The sequence below is a fragment of the Melanaphis sacchari genome, unplaced genomic scaffold (genome assembly GCF_002803265.2).
Source record: "Melanaphis sacchari strain LSU unplaced genomic scaffold, SCAv2.0 Contig65_pilon_pilon, whole genome shotgun sequence".
Taxonomy (NCBI): Eukaryota; Metazoa; Arthropoda; class Insecta; order Hemiptera; family Aphididae; genus Melanaphis; species Melanaphis sacchari.
In genome coordinates this window covers 949,638-974,281 of record NW_020271469.1, presented here as the reverse complement: position 1 = coordinate 974,281, position 24,644 = coordinate 949,638, and the positions used below count along the sequence as shown (strand labels likewise).

Here is a 24,644-nt window from a genome sequence, read left to right as displayed (position 1 = left end):
GTCTCGATGTAGTCGCTCATGTCCGACGTGTAGCTGCTCGTGCTCTGTGAGTCTAAAAACGGCACGGCCGAGTTCCCTTCCGCGTGCACATTAAACCTTTGGTCCTTTTTCAAGCACACGGGGACTTCGGCACCGGCCGACGACGATTTCATGGTGCTCGCGAACTTCTGGAACCTGAAGCCGAGCTCCTTGAGCCGGTCCGTGGATTTGGACCGCCTGGGCAGCGAACCGTGTACGCAACCGGCGATGGCCCCGCGGCCGCCGCACTCGACCGAACCGGCCGCGGCGGTACCGGCGGCCGCGGCCACGGTGCGCCTGTGTCGCATGGCCGACATGGCCGTGGTCAGCGGCAACTCGAACTCGGCAAAGTCGGCGCCCCGGTAACGCAGCGAACCGGTGGACACGCCCGAGTCGTTGGAGCTGGACGAGTCGCGGTTGTTCTTGCACGGCACGCTCGACGACCGGCGGATGTGCACCAGCGCGGTCTGCTGGTCGTCCGCGGCCACGCTGCCGTCGGACGCGGTGGACGCGGGACGCGGCGCGCCGGGAGTTTGGCGATCTGGCTGGTCATGCTCTCGGCCGACGACGTGTGATCCGAACAACCCCCTAGGCCCCGGCTGGACCGGTCCACGCCGGCCGCGGACCCGTCGTCGTCGCACCTCGACGAGTCGGCCGAACTGGACCGCCTCCGATGATGAGTGTCCACCGCCGCCGTCATCACTCCGCCGACGTTTTCCAGTCCGTTGCCGTTCACCGCCCGCCGCCGCCGCCGCCGCCGATTTGTACTCGTTCAGGCTGGGTATGCTGGCCGACTTTTCGGCCAGGTCCGTTCATTATGCTCTTCAACATGTCTTGCTGCTTGTTGTTGTTGTTGTTATTGATACCGTTGTCGCTGCTGCTGCTGCTGCTGCTGCTGCTGAGCTGTTGTTGTTGCTGGCGGTCCGTCGGACACATGGGCAGGAACGGGAACAGGTTTCGTTTCGTTTCCACCATCCGACCGTTGACCGGTTCCATGGTCATGTAGTCGCCCTTTCGTCGGCGCCACCGGCACAACGCTTGATGACGCACTTGTCGCACGCGTTGGACAGACCGGCTTTGGTCAACACGTTTTGACATTTTCGTAGTGGCACAGCGATTCGCTGAACTCCAAGTTCATGTATTCCGTCGGTTTCGGCCGTTGCGGGCCGCCGCCGGTTGCTGCTGCTGCTGCTGCTGTTGCTGTTAACCGCCACCATCGACACCGCCGGCTGGTTCCAAGTTCATGTAGTTACTCGGCGGTGCGGGTGCGGGTGCGGGTGGTAGTGGTTCCGCGTGCTTCTTTTTCTTCGTAACGTCCACGGTCGCGTAAATCGCCCCGCTGTGTTGGCAATTGTCCTGCAAAATCGCATCGCTATTTGAGTCGACAAAATTCAACGCATTATATTATACGCGTATTATTCACACGATTTAAAACAGCTACTAAATAGTTATAGCTTATAAGTGCGTATCGATTACTTTGATTTGATTGAATTTTTTTTTTAACGTGCTCCGTTACAGTCGTATTTGTGCGTATTTATAAGTCAATAATCGTTTATTGTAATTTACGAGGGTAAAGATTTTATAAGTAGCAATATGGTACGCGGTTACTACAATATTATAATGGTGATTGTATATTTACCATCAGTCGTCGAAAATGTTTTTCTCACCAATACGGAACAAAAAAAAAAAAAATCAATTAATGCGTAAAGTGCGCCGAGTATGTTAATCAGTGGAATTATTGTTTTTCAGGACGGTTATAAATAAAGCTATACGATCGTAGTTGTTTACAAGAAAGAGTATAAATACTGCCGCCTTAAGTCGAAGGTAAACATATAAACACCGGTGAATAGATTTGTATATACTTTGGCGTGCGTTTTAATTTAGATACTTTGTGTGACGTGGTTTGTTAAATGAGTCACAAAGCAATGCAGTGTCGTAAAATATATTTGGTTATAAGAAATACGTATTAATCATATACATTTTATGACTGTGGATTTGTTTTTTTAAATACACGATTTCTTTTTTTTATTTTTTTTTTTTGATCCTATAATTCTTATCGATATTTTTATTATGATTATTAGATATTTTAATACATATTTTATATAATACACAGAATTTACTAGTGATGTCGAAGACCATAAAAAAATTTAATAACTGAATAATCCGAATAATTTAAATCTTCACATGTCTGATGATTATAAAGGAAAGTTTTAAAAATATGTTGACGGTTGATGGAGTAGGCAGAAGTTTATGATATCATATTTCATATCATTGAATATAGATCATGTCTTTTTAATAAGTCAGCAACAAGTTTAAAATATTCGGATTATTCGGATTATTTGGATTATTCCAAATAGTATTGGAATCCGGATATTAGTGACATCACTAGCATCTACAATGTTGTAAAAAAAATGTCTGCGCACCTCACACGAATAGATATGTGTTAAAAACTATAAATATAATGACGTGATTTATTACATGGCACGTCGACTTACGGTAAAATTTGATAGCTGATTGTCGGTTTGATGATTGCTTCGTCTACAGCGGGGAGGCATCGTCATCCAGTTATTTTGAGACCAACAAGTCATGGCTCTCTGGCAAGGGCAAATTCCGGTACATTGCGTACTATCTGCTTGTTTCGGCGTACTGGCACTAAAAATTGTGAAATGACGGAATATTAGTCAATTTTCCACTCGTAGACGATTTTAAATTCAAGGGCACTGTATTATCTGTTATCTCGAGAGTTTTCTGAAACCCACGATTACCCTCACCAATAACAGCATTATTTATATTTATTTAATAAAATTTAATACTCGTAAATATCGATTTATTATACCATTATTTAGTAAGTAATATAATATATATACTTTATACTTTATACCACCTCTTTTAAGAATATTTACATGTTTATATTTTCATAATATGTTCAAAAATCATTGATGTATATACGAAATATTAATATAAATTACTTAGATTTCTTATGAACAGCCACGGGCGATGGAGGCGTATCGTAATTGCCATAGGGGTTAATTTCCAATGAGGATTTTATGTTCCGCGGCGTATCATAGTATTCATCTTGTATAGACGTGTACGACTTATTCTGCTGTAAAAATAAATACATTACGATTAAATTCTGACAAGCAATATAGAACCAATACAGATAGATTATTGCGTTCGTTTGACAGAAAATTTAAAACAAAAATGTATCGGTCGACGTAAAAATGTCAAAAACAGACTTTTTTCCTTTAATACTTGATGACTTGTTCATATAAGTTTTTTTACCGACTGAGATTTATTTATTTTTAAGCTATCTTTTTCGACTAAGTTATCGTTCATATAATGACATTTTTTTTTGAAAATATTATAAATACATTTTATGTGATTTATACTTTATCAAAAACATACTTTTGTGTTTGTGCATATAATCTTTGGTGTATCATAGTTATTGAGGTAGGATTGTCTAGGTTTGTCCGAGGTATTGCATCGGCACACACACATCGTATCTTGTTGTGGTAGAGGCATCGGAGCCTTTTTCACTGGCGTACTTGTTTCCGGCTTCAGATGTACCGGTTTTGGTGGTCTGTTCGGTGCACATGCTTCAGATTGTCTGGAATTTGATAATAAATTAATTTTAGAACTATTATTATGGTATCGAATGGATGATGATTTAAAATAGGTATGTAACGATTAGAGTTATTTAAATAATTCTTATTGTTAAGTCAAAATTTAAAAAACCGTTTGAAATATAATAATATGTTTAAATAAAGTTGTTGATGTTTCATAATAACCTTGGATTTATCGCACGAGTTGTACTCATATATGTATAAAAACAAAAAGGTTATTAATGTACTATATAGTACCTATACAATATATCCGTGCTACATTATATTATTATATACCAATTTAAATTATGACACTTATAGTTTAAACGTGTATGCAATTACATTTTGTTCACTTTGTCAGTCATGGAGGCGCATACTTTTCTAGGCACAGAATACTCGGTACCACACACAGAGCTACATCCGGCACTTCCGCCACTGCTGCTACTCTGCGATGACACATATCCGCAACACTGATGTCCGTTATTCATTTCTGGTATGTAATTCACTGAATAAAACAAATACAAATTAAAATAGATTTGAGCGTAAAGAACTTGCACTTAATCGTAAAAAAGGTTTTGCATTGGTATGAAACAATATAATATGTAGTACACATATAACTATATAAGTGAATAACTGCAATTTTTTGAAATCGACAAATGTATGATAACGTCTTACTTTTACTATTTATTGTCAAATATAACAATACTTCGATCAAAAATGACACGATTGTATTGTTTCTAACCACGAAATATTCAGGTCAATCGGAATATATGTTTTCCCTATACGTGGCTATATATTAAATTTACAATTACTTAAATAATAATATTGTATTCTAAATCACGCCTTCGTCTTCCTTAGGTTATGTGCACGTGCATTATATTTTTTGAAAATTCAAATCTAGAAGTGGCATCTCAGATTATTCTTATGCACCGTAAAATAATATTTAAACGGACAACAATGATGCCTAAAATGAATTATTTTATTTTATCAATGAGCCGTATCATCGTGAGTATAATATTATTGTATTATGTTCGTTATAAATTTAATTAGATCGATGCAATAATACGTTTGAATTTGTAAGTTTTATAATTTAGTATTTATTTTTGTGTCAAACGAATGAATACAACAATAACGATACAGTTTTGTGTCTAAAATAAAAAGCAAATGGGTACCTACATACATACCTACTATAGCATATGTATAGACTACCTATAGATTATAAGAACAGAATCGCGTGTTGAACTATACTCTGTTGTTACAAAATATATTATAAGAGGAAGGAACGTTTTAAATTGTCAGGAAGAATGTAGCGAATGTGTTGAGACATTGCCAAAAAGGTTACAAATTCAGAAAAGCTCAACGGTATACTTAGGTAACACGCGGATACGTATTTGGCCTTGTAATACTCTTTACATGCCATAATAATGTGTTTGATGCCTTTATTCGAGTATTGCAATCTCTCTATTCTACGTACGTAAAAGTGGCTTATGTTTCTTTTTTTTTTGCAATCTTGACTTAAGCGTCTGTGTTGTATAACTAAGTATTATGAATGTTACCTGTTATATTAACGGGTTAATTATTATTTATTGAATATAGTAAGGGATAATTTACTTGCTTTTATAGCAGGTCCAAGTTATTACTTGTTCATAAACATGATAACTATTAATCCTATTGGTTATTATATTAAATTTATTTTTCAACCTTAAAATAGTTGATAATTATTATTTTAAATAATATAAAAATCATTTTTCCCGTTATTTATATATATAATGAAAATATATAGATACTAAAAAATGGATTAGTGAAATGCTTGCAGAGATAAAACTATAATATGTGTAGTGTCTTTTATGAGCTGTATAGAACTTAATAATCAAGTTTATAAACATTTCATGTTTTAAGATAATTGCAATTTTTTCATAACTACTCGTAGCTTACAAAATTATTATTGCTTAAACATCTGTATGTGACGTCTCTGTTTTATGTATAGCATAGAAAATGTGTGTTCAATAGAATCCATTTTATGTTGTTAGTTTTAATATTACATTAAATTCATTAATTATCAAACTTAAAGGTAAGAATATTTATAGACTATTTTATAGGATTTTATTGATATTATAGTTTTAAAGTGAATTATAGATATGTAAATTATTACAACTTTAAAAGTCTCATAATTCATTTTAAAATTATAAATAATTTATAATATTAATACAAGTTTATGAGATGGCTTGGATAATATTGTTATCTTTGAGTTTGATAATAGGTAAATTTACTTCAATATTAAAGTTAACTTCATAAAATGGATTCTATTCAATGCAAATTTGCTATGTTGAATGTATATAAGAAAGAGACAACACAGACGGGTGTGGCATTCTCTCAAGAACTTGAAAATATAAATGTTGCTCTCTTGGATTCTGGGTATAATAATGTGTACCATTTACATCAAATGTTTTAGTTATTAAGTATTAAGTATTAAGTATCTATATTAAAAGTTTTATATTTGTTTAACTTTTAACTATGAATAAACTTACGCGATGATACATTATTGTCCATAGTCCACGCTGGATTAAAACCTATGCTTCCTGGGGTATTAGCCATGGTCGAAGAACGAGATAAAGCTCCAAGTTTACTTATACAACTGGCACATCGTTCCAAAGCTGTTTCTGGAGTCCACGTGCACTCCTATTGTTTTAAATCAAACACAACACATTTTATATTATACTATTATATTCTCAAAAATAAAATCTTTGCTTTAGCGTTTATAACTAGGTAATTGACCATGTGCCGAATAGATTGTTGAATTATTATAAAGATAAATTTAAATAATAACATAATGAAATATGTTTTAAAAAAAAATATATTTAAATATTAAGTCTATTTATGATATATTTGTATTAACAATTAAATTTTTTTATACGAAATACATTCATGTATTATAATTTATAATTCAATACACATTGTATCATGCAATTATGCTATAATTTGTAGATTTTTTATACTTATATAATATTTATATTTTAATTTTCCATTGTAAAATTATGTGTATTGTCATTTGAAATTAGTCACAATAAGTACTTCTTTAAAGTATAAATGTATTACTTATTATACTTATCATAAGATCGTTTAACATACATCATAATTTGTGTTTAATATTTTATTTTTATGTTACTATAAATAGTTCACCTGTAAGTTTTGATCTTGAAAATCTCCAACAGACGCCGTATCTCCAAAGTCTGAATTATCTAGTCGACTTTCGTTAGATGGCCAACACATATTGTCTTCACTACTTCTGTCGTGAGAGTGTTGATTGAATGAATTTTGATCAGCACCGTACTCAGAAACTCTAGAATCTAAGCGAGATAAGAGACCTCTTCTGGACGGGCTTTCTAAAACTGTAGGTAAGGTAGATGTTATAGACTGCTTCTTAGTAATATTAAGACTTTTTTTCTAACCTGACATATTTCTAGAGAGCAACCTTTTCCTAGTAGCTAACTTGCCTTCTGCTGCTAAGTTCATGCATCTGGTTATATCATCTCCCTGGTCGGTAAAACACACAAATAAGCCCTCTCCTTTTCCACACCTCGAACCACCCTCGTAGCAAAATCGATTTTCAATAACTCCATATTTTCTGTGACAATGTGTGCGGTACATTATTAAAGTTAAAATATAATGAATCATGCTATGTATTGACAAAATCAAATCAAAATATACCTCAAGTGTCGGAGTTCCCAAACACCAGCTAATCTCGGTGGCACTCCAGTTGTCATCGAGAATCTTAAGTCTTGTATGTGTAACCTGGCAGGTCCTGCTGATATTTTTGACTTAGGAGGACAGGATGATATTTGGATCAAAAACTGTTGGTCTGCAAATGACAATATTGAAGTAATTGTTATAAAAAAATTTCTATTTTATGTTCAATAAAATTAAAATCATATGTGTGCGGTCTTTCATATTTCTGTGTGAAGTGTATTTTTTATTATTATTATTATATATTATATATATATATTATGTATTATTAGGTGCGGTAAACCATTTTTTTACACCCTCATACTTCTGTCTACTTTCCTTTTATTTTGGGTCATTTCTTTTATCCACATCTCTTTTTTTCTTACTTGTTATCTTTACAGTTGCTTGCACAATAAACCTCTTTAAATTCACTATGCATTTTTATTATTTGCAGACTGTGTACAACCTTTGTTACTCAAAACATTTCCTACTTGCGTTATCTTTACATTATGCACCCTTAAGGTGAAAAAAACAATAAGAAAGCATGTCTTACCGTTGAAGAATTTAACAATAGTTATAAGTTTGCTTAGATAAATTTATAATATATTTTCAGTTATAATTTATAATTTATTTGAGTGTTTTTTTTTTTTTTTTTTATATAGTATTTAACTAAAAGATTTCAAGAATATTTCGACGAAGACAAAACTATATTCATTAGTTTAATTTTAATACAATTAGTTCGTTTTAGGGTAATTTTTATCAAATTAATATTATAAACATTTTCTTACCGTCTCCCAAGTTCGAAGATATCTTAACTTGCCACTGGATCAGTCTCTCTCGAGTATCGAACGCTAGTACAACAGTGACGTCTTGGCAAATAATTGCTATCGTGTTGGATTCTTTATCCAGGGTAAATCCTAAGAATGACATTTTGATTTAATATATTTATATGTATTAAATTGTTTAACAAAATATCTTACCAGACTCTACTCCTAAAAAGTGTTGCAAAGATAATGAAGCCTTTGTCTGACCGTGTTTGTATCGGTCTTTACTGTCCCTGTATAGTTGCAAATGCAGACAATCTGAAAATATAAAAATTAAAATTTTAAACTTTATCATGTGTGGTATATGTATTTAGTATATATGGCAATGTTTGAATTTTTGTTTCCAACATCTTTTTTTATTGTTAGTAACATTTAGGCCACCGAACTGTCTCGGAAGAAAATGTAACTGTTTTTTTTTTTTCTAAAGTCAGTGTGAACTAAATTATTTTAAATTATGTGTAAACAAAACATATCAACACATCCGTAATAACTCTGAAATAACAGTAGCAATAACAACAACAATAATAATAACAATTAAACTTTCAAACAATCAAGCAATTGCTAGATATTTGGAATGAAAAAGTCACGGGTCTAGAATATATATTTGTATTTTGTATGTATAGATTGAAAGATGTATGGATTCGAGGAACGAAGGGCGTAATCGGCGACGGCGTCAAAGTTCCTTTTTGTATGCGTGACTTGTCCCCAGCGAAATTAAAAGTTAAATGTTTCCGGGGACACGAGCAGCAGAGATTTCCTTCTACTGTACCGAGAGTTTTTGTGTTACGCCCTCTACCACATACACGTAGACGTTCGTTGCACTCCAATCGATGGATTATCAATCCACGTAAAATGTTTTCACATGCACCCCCACAGACGGTGCATTTCATTTCAGTGAAGTTTCATCTTCCTCCCGTCCACCAATCGTTGAACACCGGGGAAAAGAAAAAAATAGGGGAACCCAGGTGTTTTAAAGGAAATCACTTCCATTTATACAGAAAAATGTTTCAAAGGCACACCGCGGGGATGAATGGGCTCAGATCCGACGAGCGTTTCCTCCGAAAAGGGACAGTTAAACACGGCGGCGCCGCGTATTTTAGTAGAAAGATGGAGTGGCTCGAGGAATAGGGGAACGTGACAAATTTGTGGCTATGTTAAAATGCTTGCTCGTCGAGTATTTATTAGAAAATATTCTATTGGTATAAAGCCAAAACTGCCCGAGGACGTCATAGAAGTTTGTTCTCGGAATTGGAAAATTATATTCGACGGCGGATGGTGGTAATAATATATTTACTTTCGCGTACGCAAATAATATTTATATAATAATATCTTTGTGGTGAAAAAACATGGTATGTAAATTATTTCCATTCACGAGAATTATTGAACTTACCTACGTTTTATAAAGTTTCAGTTTTAAAAATATTGATATTAAATTAAAAAAGTAATTTTTATTTCTGAGAGTATTGACTTTTAAATTATTATTTTAAGGTTTTAAGTATATTGAAAATACAGTTTTAAAATATGAACTCAATCATCTATTCAACGATGAGATTGATTTCTTAAGCTTCTATAGTAATACATTATGAAAATTTGAAAATATCAATTTATGAAATCGTTATTGTAAAAGTTGTATATATGTATAAGCAAATTATATTATGTATCGTTTTGTTAATTTTAGTAAATACGTATTAATATTAAATTCAATTTAGATGTGGAATTTAATTTGAAACTTTGTCATTAGTAAAAGCGGATTGAAAACTGTTGCCTTGCCAAAACTACTATTCGAACATTAAAGTGCTATTTTAGGGATTTGTAAAGCTTGTTTGAGAATTATATGATTTTTATAATAACTATTATTGTTAACTTATGAAAAACAATAGAGTAAATGTATAATATTTATTGCGCTTAAAAACCAATCGTATAAAATCAATAATGAAAATATTATTCAACCGTAGTTATACAGTACCTATTTGCTGATAATTTACTAATAACGTAATTGATATTATAAACGGTATACTGCAATGTATTTCAAAGTAGTAATATACGTGTACAATATTATAATAATTAATACATACAATCTTATTAATTTGAAAAATATTTGATTTGATTTAGATGTGAACAATCTAACGTATCTTTGGTCGTATACTTGTTTATGTGGACGATGAAACTATATGAGAAACAATAGCTCGATGACAGAAAAATCTATTTATATATATATTTACATCAAAACAGTATAACCGTAAAATTTCAAATGTTGGCGATAAACATAGTACTCGTAATTCCCTCGCGTGTTGCATTTCCTTGTTTTTTGATGACATAAAATCGTGCCGAACAATCGTTAAAGAACAGCCAAAACGATATTAAAGTAATTACATTTACTGCGCATAACTATAATATTATATACGTATTGTGCCTATGCGTGTACACGTTTAATGTGAATAAAATAATATATTGTTTTTAATTTCTCGTGCGGCATTTGAAATAAGTAATAATATAATAACAATAATAACGATATAATATTATGGTCTGATAATCATCACAATTCCGTGATGAGACCGTGGTGCGTATATTATTGTTCAAGTATATAATAATTATATTCAAAACACCGAAAAGGTCACACGGCCCGCGTTTCCCTATACGTCTATTACACAGAATATGGGTTTCGTTTTTTATTGTCGTATACATAATTGAACATGTTAATGCGCGTTAGCTTAGTTAATACGGAATAAATAATGCACGAAAGAATGACGGTCGTGCTCCAATATATTAAATTTACGATTGAAATGTGCGAGGTCGGCTTTTTCGAGTTCTAGGTTAAATAATGTACGTTAAAATATAATATTATTATGTATTGTGTACACACAAAACACTGTTCAACGCGTTTAATGACATAAAAAAAAAGAAAAAAGAAAACCTATCCGTCAATAACGGCAAACACGATTTTTCGACAACGTATCCGCGTGTAATAACTCGTTTTTATCAAATTGGTAAAAATGCGGACGAATTAAAAAAGAAAATGAAAATTTACCCCAGCGTTTCGCAATATTAATAATATCGGTACTTTGCGCGTACCTACGTAATCGTGTGTACCTAAAAATATAATATATTATATTAACGACGGCGACGCGGTTATATTTTTAAATTGGATCGCCGTATAGCTATGCTCAGTGTATAAATACGAGGGCCATAACGTCCAGATACACCACAAAGTACCGCAATAAAGGTTTTTTTCTCCTCCGTTCTCTACACCCGACGAAGGTAAATTATTATTGTCCCGACGGATCGCGTCATACACGACACGCGGTGTATGACACGCAATTTTTCGTCCACCCGGAACCGACTATATTATACGGTATAATATTTCAGGTTTGCCGACCCGGCGGGAGGAAAAATCTTCTTCCGTTACAATACACCCTGCCAATTTACACGATTAATTGGCCAATCATAATTTATAAGCATTCATGTTATAGATTGTATAGATCACGTAAAGAGCCCACCATCTCTGCACAGAGCGCACCTTACACATACGACATCATTATTATGTTCCGGGTTTTGAATTTGTAATGTTTCACGCTATACATATCGCGCTTCGCCGAAAAATTTCAATGTTTAAAATTATGAAAAAAAAAAAGTTTTTTTTTTTTTTGCATAATTATGTATTATGACGTATCTTAATAAAATATTGGAAACGTTGATGGTGAACGATTAATAACTGATGATGATTATAACCGTGGTTTTAGAATTACCTTGTGTTTATGGTTTTAATTATAGACAAGTATTTATAAGTTAATCGGTGTAAATTTTATCAAATTTAAAAATCCGTTTGGATAGTTTGATGAACGATGGCGAACCGTGAATATAACAATATATTATGTTATTATTATCATTGAGTAAGGTATCGCTTAATAAAGGCATATTATGTATGACCGTGGTGAAAACGTTTCGATATTTAATTAATTGATCAACGCTCGCTAATATAATTAAGCAATAAAATGTAAAGGAGATTTAGATAATATGTAAATTATTTATAGGAAAATCCAAGATGGCCGCGTTGATTAAGATTTTTTGTCTTCTGCAGACGTTTATGTTTACGATTTTACAACCATTAAAGTGTGTGGGGTGTTAAATTATATTATGTCTGTCGCGATGTATAGGTGCATACCCTTTTCTCTAAGAAGATAATTTTCATGTGTGTGGACATCACTTCCGTTGGATTGGTCCCGGCGGACTTATACCTATAGAACCTACTTACATAGGCATAACTAAAAGAACCACGTTTTCTTTTTATTTTGTAGAGAGGGACTGTATAGCCTTTATATTTTCTCCTTGGTAATCTTTGTAGACATTTTTCTTACACCCTTCTACTAAGTTAGTATATATTTGCAAATGACTGGTAATAAATATAAATTTATATCAATATTTATACACATAAAATAATATTTATCCAGTGTATGACTAGTATGAGTCACCAAGCTACAACCCCTATTTTTTCATTTAATAATGTATTTATTCAGATTCTAACTATTGGAATTTTAAAATAAACTTAAGGACCAAATTTTCAATTATTTAGATTTATAAATACAAAATAAGCTAAATAATTCAAAGTAAAAAAAGGTTGGTTTTCATTTGAAAACACGAAGTTGGTATCGTCATTGGGACACTTTTTAAATACAATAAATCTAAGAATTTTTCAAATTATTCAAGAAATAGTCTTGTTACATACTCGTTCTTAGAAACTTATATGCTTCATTAAAAAAATGTTTTTATGACTTATTATATTTTCTGAGTTAAGCTCTCTAATTGCGTCGATAGTTTACGCTACAATACTTACGTAAACGTACTTTTTTTGAAGCATAAAATATAAAAGTTAAATTCTTATGCCTCTAATAATATTATATTCCATACTGTTTAAACTTAAAATATCTAATAACATATATAATTATATTTAAGCTTATGGTAAAGTTTTTACATTTTTCAGTTTTTCGAAGAAGGTATATTGTATTAATATTTATCTTTAAGTAAATATTAAATATGATGAAAACCTTTTCGTTTTCTCAGCAGTACAAATATGAACCATTTAATAAAATCGATTAAATCATTTCTAATTCTCGGAAAATAATAAATTAAAATTCGTTGTTATAATAATAATATATTATTTTAATATTATACAAATAATGCTTTTTTTTCTTCCGTTTATTCTCAATTCACAACCGACTTTAAATTTTCTTCTCTTTTTGTACGTTTAGTTAATTGAAGTATATTTATGGTTTTTTTTTTTTGAAACGAGAACGATTTCATGCATAGTTAGATCAACGCTCCGAGTTGTATTGTAATATGCGAATTCAATTTGCACGGGGAGGTAAGAACAGTGCCTCCGAGGAATAATAAATGAAATTGGTTTCGTGACGGGAAAAAAAACAATGCGATGAGTAACTTGCAGGGGTCGAATCGTCATTGTCGCCGGAATCATCGCCAAATTCCGACAAAAATGTCATGGGATCGAAAATCTTAATGACTTCAGCGTTCTTGACGTCTTTGGTTTTAGGACAAATTGAATTCTGTCATCATCATCATTATCATCATCATCCTCCTCCAAATTTCTTTAACGTTTATAATCGAGTATTTAAATTAGACAATCGTCTGTTGTTTTCCTTTCTCTTTGTCCGACAGCGTTATCAATTATTGTTATTATTATTATTATCATCATCATCATCATCATCATAATCATAATCATTATCATCGTTATATTGCGTTAACAATATTTGAGAGTATGTGTATATATTGTAGGTATTTATAGCGTTGGTCGTCGGGAAGAGCTATATAACTAATCTCTAACCAGTCTAACCCATGATACATCTTGAAATATTTATAAATGGCACTGTAGTAGGTATCTCTAGCACTAGCGATACTGTAATTATGTATATTATTATGTAAGCCCTATTTAACTTAATTAGTCTTAATATGTGTAATTGTATGCATTATAATATTCTTATAATTTTATGAGGTTGTGATAGTATGTTGTAATAAACTATATAATGGCCAAAATTATGTATTTAGATCATGATTTTTTTACAGCTATATTATTTTTGATGTATCAGTCACCGTGTTTGTTTGGATATATAACATTATTACCTATGTGTTATGTAGATTGAACATGAAAATTAATCGATAAATTATGTTAATATCGAGTTTTAATGCAAATATATAAAGTACAAGAAATAATATACACTACGAGATAAACTGCATCGGTCAAACGCTCATGTCAAAGGTACGCGTCATAAGGTTTTGCGGTGAACATAATATTCAGCATTTTTTACTAGCCCTTATTCAAACAAAACTCGATTAAATAAAATAGTATTTTATTCTTATATAATATTATTGGCTTTTGTTATATTTTACAAAGCCTTTAAATAAATATTTTTTATAGTCTCATTTTTTTTATATTACCTATATAAAACGATAAAATATATTTAAAATAATTTTCAAACCAATAAGTTTGTAATAGTTCGTATTGGGTTCCAAAATGATGATCACAACTGTACAAACGTAATGTGATTAAGATACCTAATAGTTTTCATTTGATAATTTGCAAAAAGGTACGATTTTGATGGATTATATCAATATATTTTTAATAATTACGAAGAAATCGAAGAAAGAATTGGGAAAACTAAGTTGACTTGTTAATTGAGAAAAATAAAAATATATATAATGTAAAACCTATGTATTAACTGTAGCTCAAACACTTTATTTATTAGCGACGAATTATTGCTTTAGTAATTTTACAAGAGATTCTCCGAAGCCATCAAAATTTAACGTTGAATGTGTGTTCAAAAATTAAGTTGACCAGAAAAAAACCAACGATGAAGAAGGTATCTTGATCAGGGAAATAAGATGAACATATTATGCAATAAGGAGACGACGATGAAACACGTTTTATTGTGTAATATAAAACATATTATATCATATGTGATATAGTATTGAAAGTGCAATATTATTGAAAGACGTGAAACAGCAGTAAAAAACTAATATACTCGTTCATATCTGGATTAAAAAAAAAAAAGGAGCAGAAATAGATTATCATGCCAGATTTAAAAAAGAATAAAGATTATAGTAAGTTGTTGCAGTGGATTTTCAGCGATGGCAGAAAAAGCTATTTGTTGTAAATCGACCAAACGGCTCAAAAAAAAAAAGTTATTGCTGCAATAATGAGAATTTAAATTTTAAAAACCAATTAATTTAATCCTTTATACTAAAATAATGTAGGTACAATAATATTTTTATTTTATTCTGTGGTTACGATTTAAAAACTCGGCACATATTTTCAATACTGTTCTTTTGTAAATTACATAATGAGAATAATGATTTATGATTACATAAATGGCGAATTACTTTTAACCTGTATCCAAAACATACATGGTATATTAAATATAATTTGATTTTTTCGAGAACCATTTATCTCGCGCCCGTCGCCCGTTTGGTATGTCAAAACGTTTTGGGTGAAAACACCCGGCGCAGGTACCTATAAAAATGCACACACAGCTATTTCCGGTGTCAAAAACAGACGGTTTCCAAAAGTTTGAGCACACGCGTCCAAAAACGATTTCGAAAAATGCAAGACCTTATTCTTCTCACACGCTGATGCAGTTCATGTTACACTTACACACCACCGCTCCTTGCATTACAAACGCAACCAGGAAAGGTAGTTTTGGTCGTTCTCGAGGAAACGTGTCAGGCGTGCATATATGTTGTTGTGTACATAAACGTGATAATATATAATATAATACCATAACGACAATAATAGGTAGTCTAACACGTGACTTTTGCGAGCACGTGACAAGCGAAACAGATGACGTCTGGCCAGTTGCCCCGTGGGGGATATCGTACGTTATTGAAACCCCCGCGGCGGGTTTTTAATTTACACGCGGTCAATTTACTGGGAGCGGGGAGACCGTAAAACAATTCTTAAACCGTCCAAAAGTTTGTAAGTACTCTCTGATGGTAATAGTTATAAATCAATCGAGAAATTAAACGATTTGTTGCGAAACAATTATACGTATATAAGTTGTAATAATAACATATATAATAGCTAGCTTGCGCACAGAATGTATTGCGAATAATTGGATTTTTGTCAAATATCCATCTAAAATACAGTTCGATGACAGAAATCCAAACGGAAATTTTTTACTCATATAGGAACTCCCAACCATTTAATTGAATATTTGGTTATTCTATCACGAGTCATGTTTTTTATACCAATATAATATTTCCCTACCTAATAATTCATATTATATTATGGTCGATATAAGCATGTATGTCGTTGGTCGTTTCTACAGATAATATATGATTGTAATCGGTCCAACACTACAACTCAAGAGTGGTTGTACACTATAAAATATAAATTCAATAAATTTAGCTAAGAAAGATACTTTCCGATTTTTGTTCTGATAATCATATTATAAAATCATCATTGTTTTGTAAATGCACCATGTACGTGAATCATAATAAGAAAGTAGACCGACGTATTTATTCACGTAGCTGTAAAATTATTTTTACGCAGTTTTCAGATTTGCATAATATTTATCGTAATTTATCATTCTTCAAAGATATGTGTCTATAACATTTATTTCGAATTATTTAAAAAAAAAAAAAAATCATGAAGATATTTATATTTATGGGAAATTCAAAAAAAAATAAATCATGTGGTTGAAAGAATATTACATAAATCACCGCAGTATAAACAATAAACACCTTCTGTCGGAATATAAAATAAATATAAAATTTTGTAAAATATAATGATCGGCACTTATAAGTTTATAGTTTATACTATTTATAGCTAGGTTGTAGACTGAAGTATTATTTTTATTAAAATATTAATAAGATGATATAAAAAAAAAAAAAGAAAGTACTTTATGATGAGGCGACGACGGTTTGGCGTGACTTGTAATTGCATTTTAGCGAACTGACACGATTATATTGTAAAATAGTATATAATACCTAAATTAAAACGAGTGGATTTTTTTTTTTATGTAAATATTCACCACTTTTAATTAATTTCGCGTTTTTTAAATTATTATTATTCACCTGCAAGTAAATCGATTGTGTGAAACGCGCGGTTTATTGCGCGCCGGTACAGTGTATTTCGGAAGAGCGTGTCGCACCGGGCTCTAAAAACGCGTGTTTATTTTCTCAAAAACAAAAAAAAACCCCACAATGATTTACACGAATGAACTATTCGACTATATTATTATATTATACACGCGAGTACGAGTACAGTAATAGGCGTGAAACAAATCGTCGTTACCCATATAATAATAGACATATATTGCGAGAAACACGATTGCAATGGCGGTGGTGAGCGCTGAGCGCGGTTTAAATTATTGTGATATTTTATTCGCACAAAGTCTGTTTTCAAGCTGATATAATATAAAATTTTGGAGAATAATAATGACAACTACGGCATTGCGTGTACATATTATATTCGGATGTTATTATTAGAAGGCAATCGGCGGCTCTTGTAAAACGCGCAAAATGATATACCTACCTATCACTGTATATAGATAAAATATTATTTTTTTTTATCGACATCATCTGTACACGGCCCACATAGGCCGCCGCGCCACTCTTGTAATAATAGTAATAATAATAATAATAATAATAATATATATACAAGCGTTGGTGCGTGACGGTCGTAATGGTGGCAGACGGGGTAGCGGCGCAAAAAGTGTATATAACATACAAAGCATATTGTACCATACGCGAAACGCGAAGCCTCGGGGGAAGTGGAAATCGAAAATAAACAAAACGGAGAAAAAGAAACGTATAAATTCGTTTCTCCGACTACCTACAACATAATAATATTATAGATATAAACTATTTATCCACACACACACACACACACACACACATACAATATATAGATTACATGCTCGTGTCAATATTAAACGAACGTAATAAATAATAATGCACAGGATGTTTTACCAGAAACGCTCACCACCTTTTATTCTCTCTCAATAACGCAATAACTTAATCAAAAATTTGGTTTTTGACACTTTAAGATATGCTTAAAAAATAATTTTTCAGAAAATGTTTATGTATCTATGTCAAAATTCGAACGAGTAGTTTTTTCAGTTATTTAATTGTGTGTATTGTAGGTATATGACAATGCGTTTGGAAGCTATGAGAGTTATTTGATTAAAAGTTTCATTTAATTGTCATCTAGATAATATTTTAATCAGATTTGAAAAATTGTAGATTAATGTAGATTAATTATCTACCAATACTGATTCCATTTATAATTTATAAAAACGGTCAAAGGATAATAAATACTAGATCTAATATAACATATTTTATTTTATATTTTTAGAAAACTATTCTTGAAGACTATTTTATCCTTAATACAAAAATTTTACTGAGAAACTACTTGTTAGGATTTTGAATTAAACACATAATATTTAATAAAATTATCCACTTAATAATTTTTAGTACAAAATGGAGAGTGGGTGTGATTCATTTGAAAAACAGAAGTTTGAATTACTACAAAACATTTTTTTAGTAGTGAAAAAAAATCTCAAGATTTTTAAAACAAATATAATAATATATATTTATAAATATACATAATTATTTGAAAATTCTAAAAATCAAAATTTGAATAATTTCATTATTAAAGGAAAAACTGAGAGTATGCTTGGTAAATTACCCTATATAATATTTCTGAGTTTCAGGGTGACGGTGGTATTCGGCAATAATAATATATTAAAATTTATTAGGCTGGTGTCCTATATTATTTTTTGTTATTACAATCGAGATTTTTATTGCAAGTTCCCCCTCTCCACGTGGAAATCGTGAAATATTTCGTGACAATAATAACAGGAGCACGATCTGGGAATACAAAAATAATAAGAATAATCGATTCCTGTTCGCGTTTATATTAACCGTGGGTACTTTTCGTTTTTAATCCCTCCGTTCCAGAATTGCAAGTCGTGGTTGCCAAAGCCCTAAGGAAACGATGGGTACACTGTGGGTGGACGTGCTCGTTTACCCCTTCTCCCTTTACAGCGATACGATATCTTATATACATAAAAGGACCGGCCAAAAGCTCCTCCGGGCGTTTTGTCCCTTTTTGCCCAGACCGTTCGCCTCCTTTTTTTTCCATTTCAAAGGACGAGAAGCAGCTATTTTCTATCCATCGTTGCGAGTTAAATCGTATTACCGGCTCGGCATAGACATACCGACCATACATAATAAAATATTCGTGTATGTTTGTACATGAAAGTGTGTACGTCCCCGTGGGTGAAATGAAGATATAGCAGCTATTGTCATGTAAACTGAATAGTTTTTTTCTCAAAAAAAAAAAAAAAATACTGTAATAATTATATTTAGGGTTTGTAGAAAATTTTGTAAAAATTATTTTCTCGACCAATTCACAAATATATTTCATTTTTGCAAAAAAACAAAACAAAAACAAAAACAGAAAATGTATTTATTTTGCAATTATAAAAACTAGACATGCCCTTATTAGTGACGCACAAAATATAATAATAATGTACCCATTCGTAGCCTTTAGCCGGCTTAGCTCTTAGTTACATTTTTCTTTACGCTATAATATAATGGGTAAATATTATGTATCATAAATTTATATATTGTATTAAATTTAATATATTTATTTGGTTCTAGAAACTCTAATATTGTTTTTATAGACTGGTATCGCATCATCAAAATATGTCGATCTTTGTTAGCCCATTGTTGTGGATACTCGTCACAATTATACCATATTATGAGATAATATACCTTTGTAGACAATGAATGCGTGTTAAACAGATAAAATTATAATATTATAAATATTACATCCTAGTGTACTCGTGTATTGATTTTATTGGCTGTCGGCAGTCACATGACAAATGAAATGGTCTGTAGGGGCTTCGCGATAATCATTTTTCATCGGTACACGTCAAAAACTATCGCCGCAAATGGTTATACCCCGGTCTTGTGTAAAATATGTATATATAACTCGCTTGTTTTCCCAGGCGAAACGCGAATAATAAATAAGTAAACCTTGTCAGTTGTATTGCTCGCCACCCGACAATTGTTGTAAATAAAACAAATATCGGGAAAAAAATGAAATATTATTGTTTTTCTTTCCTTCTTTCTTTCTTTTTTCTTTCGTAGTCGTTTTTTTCCTTTACCGTCTCTTTTTTACCGTATACGATGAGATTTTGTCAACATTTTTTCTTCATTGTTTCTGTAAAGCCGCGACGACGACTACATGCCGCGTGTTTTCTTAAATAAAGTTAAACCGAATTATTTGTCACGTCTTTGTACAAACATCGTATAAGTATATTATTCTACGTGCGCTTTTCATCGCATTTTATTATTATTATTTTTATCGTCATTATTACTATTGTACACGAAATTTTATTTTCTAATTACTGAATTCATTTTACACATCCTCAACAAACGAAAAGTAGTACAAATATAGAATAGTATTAGTTTTTAATCGATTTATTTCTCAGTTTTTTTTATTTAAAAGTGTGTGCTCATTAAAATTATTGCTTGTAAGTTATTACCTATTTGGCTTTGATGGATATTTTAATATGTTATATTCGAGTGCGCAGGTGTTTACATATTGTGTACACTGTGTAACGTATATGTACGTTATAATGAGAACTCATAATATTGTGCATTGAACTAAGTATTTTTTACAAGTATTATTTTACGAGTGAACTTGAGCCATCATATACTTGGTATTATATTCATTTGATGAAAAACCGCTTTGTTTTCCATTACATTTGAATATAGTTTTTAATCAGTACTGTCAGTAAAACAAACACAGAGTCAAACAAAACGGGAACAACAACCGTCGTTCGTCGAAAGTAATTGGGAAGGTCGTCAATTTCTCATAATTATTAAACGACGGGAGATCTCGTGTATTATATAATAATAAGATGATATTATATCGATAGTTAAGGAACAGTCGACTTTTGTTGCCTCGAAAAGGTTATAGTCGGTGTTGTAATAGAGCAAGCGTCTTATCAAAACTATAAACTAAATCGTTACGGCACCCCTCTTTATTATTATATTATACACGTCTTGAATTCTGCAGTATTCAATCGTTTTGTGGTGTGTATTCCCCACGTTTTGCGGTTACGGTCAAACACAATTGTGGCGTAGAAGATTTGACGGTAAGACGTGGGTGTAATATAATAGCCATCGTGTCCATAACTAGACAACCCGGGATCGCGTTGCCCGGCATTATTAACTCTGCAGGTAACTCGACTTGTTCGAACGGTACGTGTATTAGAGTCATTTGAATGCGTTTTACTATTATATTTGCGTTGTAAATTAATTAAAAGAAAAAAAATCCAAATTTAGTAACAAAGAGACTCGATAACATGCAATACGATATTTACGACGACGATGACACACTTATATATACATCCGTTTAATAACATAATAATTCTGGTACAAGCTTGCAGCAACCATTCAAATGCATTATTATTAAACAAGACAGATGTTTTGTAGAATCGATGGAACACGATGACGTGGTAATACGTTTGCTGTGCCATGTTACAGAAGTCGGCCAGGTCATGGGACATGTCCATGTGCACGTGGCCGGAATGGTCAACCGCGGTCTCGACGGGACGTTGGGCAGTAACAATCAACAAAATATTACGTTATTTCTCTATAAAATATTTTTTCCGGCGTGTTAATCGATGTGTATGCGGCTTTTGGGAATATAAACGACAAAAGTTTACGACCCAAATGTGTATGAAAAATAAACGAGTCAAGGGGGGGGGAATAAAGAAATCTTAAATTTATATACTTTATAGTCGGAAGCTGCAGTAAACGTATTTAGATAGGTAGACGGTATAAAAAATGTTATGGATTGTGGCACTGGCCGTCGCCGTTACGACTCTAGACAAACAGGGATGGTGCACCGTTACAGTATATGATAACATTTGAATGTAAATTGAGCTAATTTTCCTCGGTGGACTTAACCCTCTATTCACGTTCTCGATGTCCGAGTGCATGCTACGTTACTATTTGTCGTCTCTCGTAATGCGTATAATATTATTTATAATAACTAGCAAGTCAATTTCCGGGCCACAGGGTGCAATAATTACGAGGGACCGATAAAGTCGATCGTATATATACTTTAGTCGTTTCTGCCGTCCCCTACGTCAAAACGACCTTTATGATATTTCGGGAGATCGACTTGCTCATATATTTTATATATATATATATATATATATATATAAACATTTGTTTGTGTGTGTGTGTGACGTTATATTGTATTAATGGTACGTCAGGTGGAAACGGCATAGACGGAAGAATGGGGAGAAAAATAAAGAAACGTATAATATTATACGGAGGGGAAACGAATTTTCTGCAAAAGCTTATACTCAAACAATAACTATATGAATTATGATCGTTGCGTTATATACGGGTGGAAATGAACCTAATGGATTTCGGCGGTTTCATTTGGTAGTTACTACCTTGTATTTTTTTTTTTTTTTTGTGGTGGACAGCAGCTCCGGAGGATGTACACGCGGTGGATAATAACAACACGCAATCGAAAATCACGCATCCGATTTAATCAGCGTTTTCACTTTTAAGCTGAAAATAAGCTCTTAACACGAAAACGATTTGTTCGGCGGTATTTATTTTCACACGAACATCGATTTGTAAATGCTGAGTCAGTTACATTTCTGCTGCTATTTCTATTGCCATATTGTCAAAATTCACTACAAGTAATTTTATCTTATATGGTGGTGAATTGAAGATTTTCATGCTTAAGATGTGTCATGATGATATTTCTATCACAATCGATGAAAATTAAATTTTTTAAATATATCAAAATATATATAAAAAAATTTATCATAATTAGTTTACAGCATTAGTTTTTTTATATATTTACCTTAATGAAACAATATTTTATTTTAAATTTTTAATATAAATAACTTACATTTTTTTAGTTTCTCATATTAATATAATTCATCAAATTAATATTCTGAGCTTAATTTCATTACAAAACGTGGTAATAAATATTTTTAAAGAAGAAAAAGATAAATTTTAAACATATTTGATATTATGACGTATTTATACCCATTATTATGACTAACTTCAATGGTTTCTTAAATCAAAAAGTATACTGACTTCATAAATTTACATTTTATTCATATGATTTTAATAAGACTATTGATACACCTTTTTATTGATTAAATCTTTAAAAATATTAATTTGTAAAATCATATTAATTTGTATTTTATTATAAAAATTATTCAATAAAATAAGAACAATAAATATTGTATTAAGTAAATTTATCATTATTTTAAAGAATATCATAATTATTACAGTCAAATAACACTTGACCTATAACCTCTCATAGGATCAATAGTTTTTCCTCATTCATATCCTCTGAATTTTTTTATAAACTTATTACATTATTATTATTATTCGAAAGTTTTTTAGTTGAAAATATTAGATTTTGTATTTTTTATTTTTTAAGTAAAAAAAAAAATAAAACTAAAAAAAACATAATTAGGTATTTTAAATAATTAATTTTACTCTACAGATATTAAAGTTACTTAGAATTGATACATCGTGTTTGAATTTGTTTTCTGTAGTCCAAAATGCACGGAAAATCGTTTTCTAATTTAAATATTTTCATTAGCGACGGGTTTAAATTAATTGATTCAAGAATTTGGTTACGGAGCTTAAACAGATACGAGATCATATACAATATAATATTATGAATTATAACGTATAATACTATTATTATTTTATCTCTTCTAAACGAAACAAAGGAACGCTGTGTTATGTGACTGACAGCTCGTCGTCGCGGTGCGCCTGCACTTTCACAATACGGAATTGTATGTACGCATAAGTACTTTCTATGCATGACGGTTAACAGTAATATGGCCGGTACTGTGGTTGGTGAGTGACAAAAAATATAATATATGCATTCAACTGTATTTTAAGTAAAATGTATATTATTATTATTGTCATTGTTATTTATTAAACGGCCGCGAAACTGTCAATCACGAAGATGAGATGTTTTTATATTCTATATTTTGTTTGCCACAAGGCGTAGGTGCAAATATAATAATATCATACGTTTATTAACATATAGAATGTCTATGGTATATCGTAAAAAATCTAATAATGTATGATATTAAAAAAGTTCAAAGGCAACTTTTGTTTTGGAAACTGATTTTTACTTCTATATTTACTATAGCGTCGAAGGGCGACGCCTTTAATTAAAAAAAAAGTTAGTTATTTTACTATAATGAACGAAACTTGACTAGATTGAAATAAAATAGTGTGCATTTCCATTTTCCAAGTTCACTGGCTTTAAGTTTATACATAAGTACATAATTGTCAAGTTTTTATTTTGTAAGACTAAGCAATAATTATGATATTATAATGTAAACGTATTTTTGAGTGTGGATTGATACAACGATGTACCAAAGAAATATAG

The 24,644-nt window shown here is 31.9% G+C and overlaps 1 pseudogene; it reads right to left on the bottom strand.

The window, feature by feature from the left end:
- LOC112600504 overlaps positions 1-24,644 on the bottom strand; it is a 225,553-nt pseudogene that overhangs the window by 7,238 nt on the left and 193,671 nt on the right.